Genomic DNA, 7,619 nt, shown 5'->3' with positions numbered 1-7,619 from the left:
CGTTGCAACTTCTGGAAGCTGCCTCCATCGCACAACCATCGTCGTTGCTGCAACTGGTCTCGCCTCCTGCCTCCCTCGCGCAGTACTGTCCCGCCGGTGCCAGCTCTGTTCCACCACGTTCCTCCCCTTTAGTCGCGTCAACCCTTCCAATCGTGCACTGTTCCCTTGTGTGCTCACTGCTCAGTCTGCTCTTTTTTAGATTTTTTTTAACTGTCATTGTTGTTAGTTAATCCGTAAACTGTGATTTTTTATTACTGTGTGGTGTAGGATTGTGAAGAATTTTGAATAGTTTATCATATGATATTTTGGTTATTTTTTTTTAATTTGACTTTTGAGTTTGTATTTGAAAGAGATAATAACAATGTGGTTTATGTAATATTTTTTATGTTGGATAATATTTTAAAGTTTATATTAGACTATAATTATGTTTTACTGTGTGTATTTATATTTTATGTATTATTTTATTAAAAAAGGCTTTTCGGTTGAACTACGGTCGAACTGATTAAACCATGAATTAGTATTTAGAGCAGTTCGATGACCAGTTTAATTTCAGAACCTTGCTATAATGACACATGTATTGTAGGTACAACAGTTTTCATTTTTATTTTTAATCCGGGAACAACTTTGTAGGAGTGACTAACTTAGAGTGAACTGTGCAAATTTCTAGGAATAGTTTTTATTTTGTCTTTATGCGATAAAAATGGACATTATTAGGTTTGTTTAAAATGAAATTGAGTTGAAATTTTCTTTTTTTTTTTTTTGAGTAAAAAACATTTACATGGATAAAACATAGTTTATCAAAAAGCATGAAAAAAAATTAATTTAAAACATAAATTCATTTTTTAAACTGAAAATATATAAATTTGTCTCTTAATCAACTATAAAAATTTTTGGATAATCAAAATATAGTATATAATATATTGTAAAAAATTATAAATAATTTAGTCTATATAATAAAAGCAAGTTATCTCACACAGAAGTAGAAAAATAAAAATAAATTATTAAAAATACTTTTAAGAATTTAAATGTCAACAAAAATAATTACAAATGACAAAAACAATAAAAGTATCACCAACAATTTTAAAGTCATGATAAAAATAATTAAATATGAATAAATCTGTCTCTATCAAAAATATAATTGTGATAAAAAATAACAACCTGTGAAAGTAGTATATTATTTGAATCTTTAGGTATAATTATACTTTAATTTTTCAAAAAGATTAAAGACTTTTTTAAATATTATTAAAAATTAGTATTCTAGAATTAATATTAAACGAACTAAAATGCTTTTTTATGTTTAAGTTTTTTTACTATATTACAAATTAAAATTTGAATTTAATTGCAAGAAGACTAAAATACTTACTAAATTCGTTTAAAAAAAATTATTTTTTGAATAAAGTATCGTTTTTGTCCCAACGTTTTAATCGTCCTATTTAAGTCCCTAACGTTTCAAAATTTACTCAATGTTGTCCTGCCGTTAGGGATCCGTTAACAGAATTGGCGGCAGGACAAAATTGAGACGATTTTAAAACGTTAGGGACTTAAATAGGACGAAAACGTTGGGGACAAAAACGATACATAGAAATAAATTTTAATTTTATCCTTCAATAATATTAATTTTTTACCATACACAGTATTCAATTATTTTTAATCACATCTAAGTAAATTACACTTAATCATATTACTTTCATTCTAAATAAATTATTTTTTATAATTTTATTCTTAAAAATTTTTAGTTATCATGAAATATTTGTAGAATGATTAGTATATAAATTTGCGGAAAAGAAAAAATAATATATATATATATATACAATAAAATATAAATCATATCTTTTATCTCTAGTGTATCAAAATTTTTTAAAATTATAAAAAAATAATTTTATTTAAAATAAAAATAATGTGATTAAGTGTAATTTACTTAAATGTAATTAAAAAAATAATTGAATACTATGTACAGTAAAAAATGATATTATTAAAAGACAAAATTGAATTAAAAATTATTTTTATGTATTATTTTTATTCCCAACGTTTTCGTCCTATTTAAGTCCCTAACGTTTCAAAATTGTTTCAATTTTGTCCCGCCGTCAATTCTGTTAACGGATCTCTAATGGCAGGACAACATTGAGTCAATTTTAAAACGTTAGAGACTTAAATAGGACAATTGAAATGTTAAGGATAACTTTGGAACTTACTCCAAATATTGGGGACAAAAATGATACTTTACTCTTATTTTTTTTATCATTAATTTCAAAAACATTGAAATACGCTTTTAATAATTGAGTGAATCAATGACCAATTAATTGAATTAGTGACCCGATGATTCAGTCATATTAGCGAGTTGATTATCGGTTTAGTTCTGATAATTTGGTTAGAAGTATTGTACATTTACTGATTTACATCTTTACAAAAATAATTCTGAAAAAATATCATGATACCACCACCTAAAATATTGGCCAAGAATAAAATCATCTCATTTATGTTAAAAGAAGGGGGGTTAAATTTTTTTCATCTCAATCATAAATTATCATAATCAACATTTGAATGCCACCTGTGTCTTTCTTCTTATTCTACCCTGCTTTATTTAAAGGTTTAATGATTTTGTTAGTCTCTATAGTTTCACAAAATTTTTAATTAGATCTTTATACTTTTTTTATTTTAATTGAGTCATTGCATCAAATTTTTTTTTATTGAGTCCCTATACTTTTTTCCTTTTATTTGAGTCCCTGTACTATTTTTTTAATTGGGTCTCTATACAATTAAGCCAATTACTACCAAGAAGGACCTAATTAAAAAAAAAAATTAGTACAGAGACCCAATTAAAAAGAAAAAAAGTATAAGGACCTAATTAAAAATTTCGCAAAACTATAAAGACCAATAGAATAATTAAACCTTATTTACATGTGCTATGCGCCGTAAATATTTTACACATTGAAAATAATGTTACCATGCTAGAGAATTTTATGAACAAACTTCACATGTCTTCAAATCTATTGCTTGAGTGATGGGGTAATGTATAAATAGATTAACTAAGGACGGAATATCTTCATTTTTTAATTAAAGTAGAAACTTTTTACTTTAATTAAAACATACAAGTCAATGATTTAGTAGGTATATATAGTATATGTTCGGTAGGCTGGTTATCGGACGGTTCGGGTTGGAGCTTCAGTTGATGAGGAGTATCGCTTGGCTCCGGATTGTAGGGTCGGAGGTGGAGCAGACGAGGTCCCAAGCTCTTTGTGTAGAGAGGGGGGGTGTCACCTGCAAAGACACTCCGACGCTCAAGTCAGGGAGGTGTGCAGGCGAGAGGTGAGAAAAGGGGAATGTGACGTACCCTGGGGGAGGGGTAGGACCCTCCCCATATATACCGTGCCAGGAGTAGGCCCCCCAAAGGCAGAGCCCACCTTCCTCGAAGCTTCCTTTTACAACTGTAGTGGAAAGCTGTCCAGGACGCGTGTCCGGGTCGGTACCTGGACGCCTTGCACCCGACCGTTCGGGTCGGGTTGCTCGTGGGTCGGGTCGGCCTACATTCCATTTGGACCAGGCCGTAACAGTGCCCCCAACGCGCCAGCAATGATCGTGAGGGTTGTTGGTGGCGTGTTATCTCTTCTTCCGCATGTTGTCGCCAGGCCGGCCGCCCGTGGAGAGGACGTGCCTCTTGCGCGCGTGTCTGTTCGTTGCTGGAATGACCGTTCGTCGCCTCGTTCCTCGTGCGGGGCATTAAATGCTCATAATGGGCTAAAACTCCCGCGCGCAAAGACTATTTTGCCCCCAGGCCTTTCGCGCTTCTTGAGTGGCAGTTTTAAACAGTTTTGCATTTGTTTTCCTCTCATACCTTCGCTCCAAGCATCCTCCATTCTCTTCCTTTTCAAATTTCCCAGAGTATCATTTCTGCCTTCTTGCGCATTCGCTCCTCTTTCCTCTCCTTCGGATCTTCGCAATTAATCCAAGTAAGCATTCATCTTTTCGTTCCCTGCTTCGTGTTCATTTTGTCTTTACCATCAGTTCTGCTGCATGCATGTTGTTTGCTTGGTTTGGTTTGTATGCTAGATGGCCTTAGCATTAAGTAGGTGTGTTAGGGGGGTTACCTTTCCAGGGTATTAGCCTTTTAGGTTTTTGCTTGGATTTTGCTTCAGCTATGCTTAATTTTAGTTGCTGAGTAGGCTAAATGTAGTTTCTGAGTTTTTTCTGAGCTCCCGGCCTCGTAGACTAACCGAGTGGTACCCCACTGTAGGTATGCCTCGCATCGTCTCACGAGCTTCCACCTCTAGCGCGGGATACGACCCATACGCCTGGGTGGCTTCCGACTTGAAAGACTCCCCGAACCAAATGGGCGAGGCGGAGCTTACCGAGTTCCGCCAAGCCGAGTACTTGTGCGGAGAAACTGACGAGGAAGCCAACTATGACGTCTTCGTTCCTGTCCCCCACGAACGGCTATACGAACTCAACTTCCACTCTCCCCGGGTTGCCAACTGGATTTGGTTTTACAAGTCCATGTTTACCCAAGTGGGAGTTCGTATTCCTTTCTCTGCTTTCCAGATGGCGCTCCTTAACAAGATTTTTGTGGCGCCGTCGCAGCTGCATCCGAACAGTTGGGCTTCCATCCGCTGTTTTGAGATGGTGTGTGACTACCTAGAGCTGCCGGTGTCTGTCGACGTTTTTCTTTATCTTTTTGTCCTCACAAATCCTTCCAAAGAGGGGAAGGCGAGGAAAGGGTTCATGTCCTTCCGATCTGCCCAGGGAAGGAGGATTTTCGGCTTGTTTGAAGATTTTTACCACGGGTTCAAGGACAAGTATTTTAAAGTGCGTCCTGTCAAAGATCGCCATCCCTTCTGGCTATCGCTGGAAGGGGAACGCCTCATCTCGATGTATTGGAGTTTCGGGGCGGGGTCTAATTCTTTTATTAAGGTGTCGTACAAAGGGATGTCCGATGTGGACAAAAAGACTGCCGATGTGTTGTTGGCCATTTTTGGGAAAAACCATGTGAACCCCCACCTTCTTATAGGTAACCAAGAGGTCGCTAGGAATTATATTTGTGAGTAGCTTTAACTTTGTCCTTTGCATTATTGTTCCTTGGATTTCCTGTGCCGGTTTTACGACTAACCAACCTAATTATTTTGTTTCAGTGGAAATGTCTGCCGAGGTGACAGGTCTTGAGAATTTGTTCCAGACCTTTTTGGCCGAAAGTGATGAGGAGACGATCGACTAGAGGTCGGGGGCTCCATCTGGGAACAAAGACAAGTTTCCTTCTGTCCATGACGTCGAGACGCTGGGCCCTGATGCCGATGAGGCGCATAGTTCTCCTTTTCGTGAGGAGGCGGTTGGCACCGGGGGCTCAATCTCTAATCCACCATCCGATGAGGACGTGGAGGAGGTTCCCAACCCCAAGAAGAGGAAGCCGTCCTCTAGTCCCGAAGGAGCCCTTACTGTGATGGAGAGGAATTTCGATGCCGGGAACTTCATAGATTCCCAACTGCTTTCCGGCACGGAGGAGCATTTCCATGGAACCGACCTTACGAGGCAAGCGAGGTGGATGTACCGTACCCTCCTTCGCGGTGCCGTTATAGCTCGGAAGGCCGAGTTTGAGCTGTCTGGGATGCAGTCGATGCGTAGGAAGCTTGAATCTGCTGCTAAGGCTAATAATGAGTTCAAGGTTGAAGTCGACGCTCTTCGGGAGCAACTCTCCCAAGCTAATGAGAGGCTCTGAGCCGCCGAGGAGAAGGTCTCCGTTACTGAGGAAAAATTGCAGGCGTCCGATGCCACCGTTTCCCGACTGGTTAGTGGGAGATGACTTTGGAGGGTCAAGTCAACTCTTCTCAAGGACGGGTGGCTACTTTGGAGAGGGAACGCGACGAGGCCGTCTCATTGGCCGAGGTTGCTCGGAATGAGACCGCATAATGGAAGGGGAAGTACAAGGAGGTCGTGAAACAGGGAAAGGGTGCGATTCTGATGACCGAGGAGGCCCTTAAAGCCCAGGTGAAAGTCGTGGCCCCTGACTTTGACATGTCAGCTATCGGGGTCTTCAAGACAATCAAAGATGGTAAGATTGTTGATATGCCCAAAAAATGATCTCCTCTTGTATCTTGTGTGGGTTTGGTGACTGTTGTAGAACTTATGGAACTCTGTTTTTGATATACTTTTAGTGGCCGCTTGGTCGGCTCGTAATTATCATATTTCTGCTTATCTGGTAGCGTTTTCGTTTTGATTTGTTACCGTTTTGTTGGTATTGGCTTACCGCTCGTGTTTGTTTACCGTTACATTGGTAATTTTGGCAAAGCCAAGTCGTGGCTTTGCTGTAGCCATTTGTTATGGCGTTAGTTTAGGGGGCTCCCGGGGTGATCAGTCCCGAGGTCCCGTACCGTTGTCCCGTTTAGCATGTATTACAAAGAAGTAGTTGTGGGATGCGTAAGTGGAGAAAAGTAAATGGGACAAGTAAACATTAATCGATAGTCAAACAAGTCTACTGTCCTAACAAAAGTACTCATAAAAAATGAACTACTGAGCTCGTCAGGTCGCCTAATCGGCATTTGAGCTAGGAATAAAATCTTCTCAAGTTACCTGCATTCCAAGTTCTCGGGATCTCCTTGCCATCGAGCTTCTCCAACTTGTAGGCGCCCTTGCCAATCACCTCTTTGACTCTATAGGGGCCTTCCCAGTTTGCCTTCCCCTGGAGTCGGCAACCCGATATCGTTACGTCTTAGGACGAGGTCGTTTTGTTCAAATTCTCTCTTGAGCACTTTGGTGTTGTAGCGCAGGGTCATTCTTTGCTTTAGCGCTATTTCTGACAAGTGGGCATCTCCCTAGCCTCGTCTATTAGGTCCTTTTCCACAGCTTCTTCCACTCCCTTCAGAAGTAGTCGTGGGCTCGGCTCGCCGATCTTAACAGGTATCATTGCGTCCACTCCGTATGTCAGGCGGAAAGGGGTTTCTCCTGTAGACGACTTTTCGGTTGTACGGTAAGACTAGAGTACAGAGGCGAGTTCGTTGACTCACGCACCTTTTTTGCTATCCAGCCGTCTTTTGAGGCCCTGCAAGACGACCTTGTTTGCGGCCTCGACCTGTCCGTTCGTCTGGGGATGCTCTACAGAGGAGAACTTTTGCTTAATGCCCAGTCCGGTGAGGAATTCCATGAACTTTTTGTCAGTGAACTATGTCCCGTTATCAAAGACGACGACCTCTGGGATGCCGAATCGAGTTATTACCTGCCTCCACATAAACTTTTGACAATTGGATAAGGATATACTGGCCAGTGGTTCGGCCTCTATCCACTTGGTGTAGTAGTCAACAGCAACTATGAGGTACTTGACTTGCCCCGGGCCAACCGGGAAAGGTCCCAACAGGTCGACTCCCTACTGTGCAAACGGTCGGGAGGACGTCAGTAGGCTTAGCTTGGTTGCCGGCGCTTTGTGGAAGTTGGCGTTCTCTTGGCACTTGACGCATTTCCTTACGAATTCTTTGGAGTCCATCATCATCGACGGCCAGTAATATTCAGCTCGGATGAGCTTTCTTGTTAGAGCTTTGCCCCCGATGTGGTGGCCACAGCACCCCTCATGGACATCTCTAAGAACGTAGTCCGTCTGGTTGGGATGCAGGTACTTCAGTAAGGGCTGGCTAAGTCCCTTT

The sequence above is a fragment of the Arachis hypogaea genome, chromosome 16 (assembly GCF_003086295.3).
Source record: "Arachis hypogaea cultivar Tifrunner chromosome 16, arahy.Tifrunner.gnm2.J5K5, whole genome shotgun sequence".
NCBI classification, from domain to species: Eukaryota; Viridiplantae; Streptophyta; class Magnoliopsida; order Fabales; family Fabaceae; genus Arachis; species Arachis hypogaea.
The sequence above is the reverse complement of the archived record's forward strand: the minus strand, read 5'-3'. Positions refer to the sequence as shown.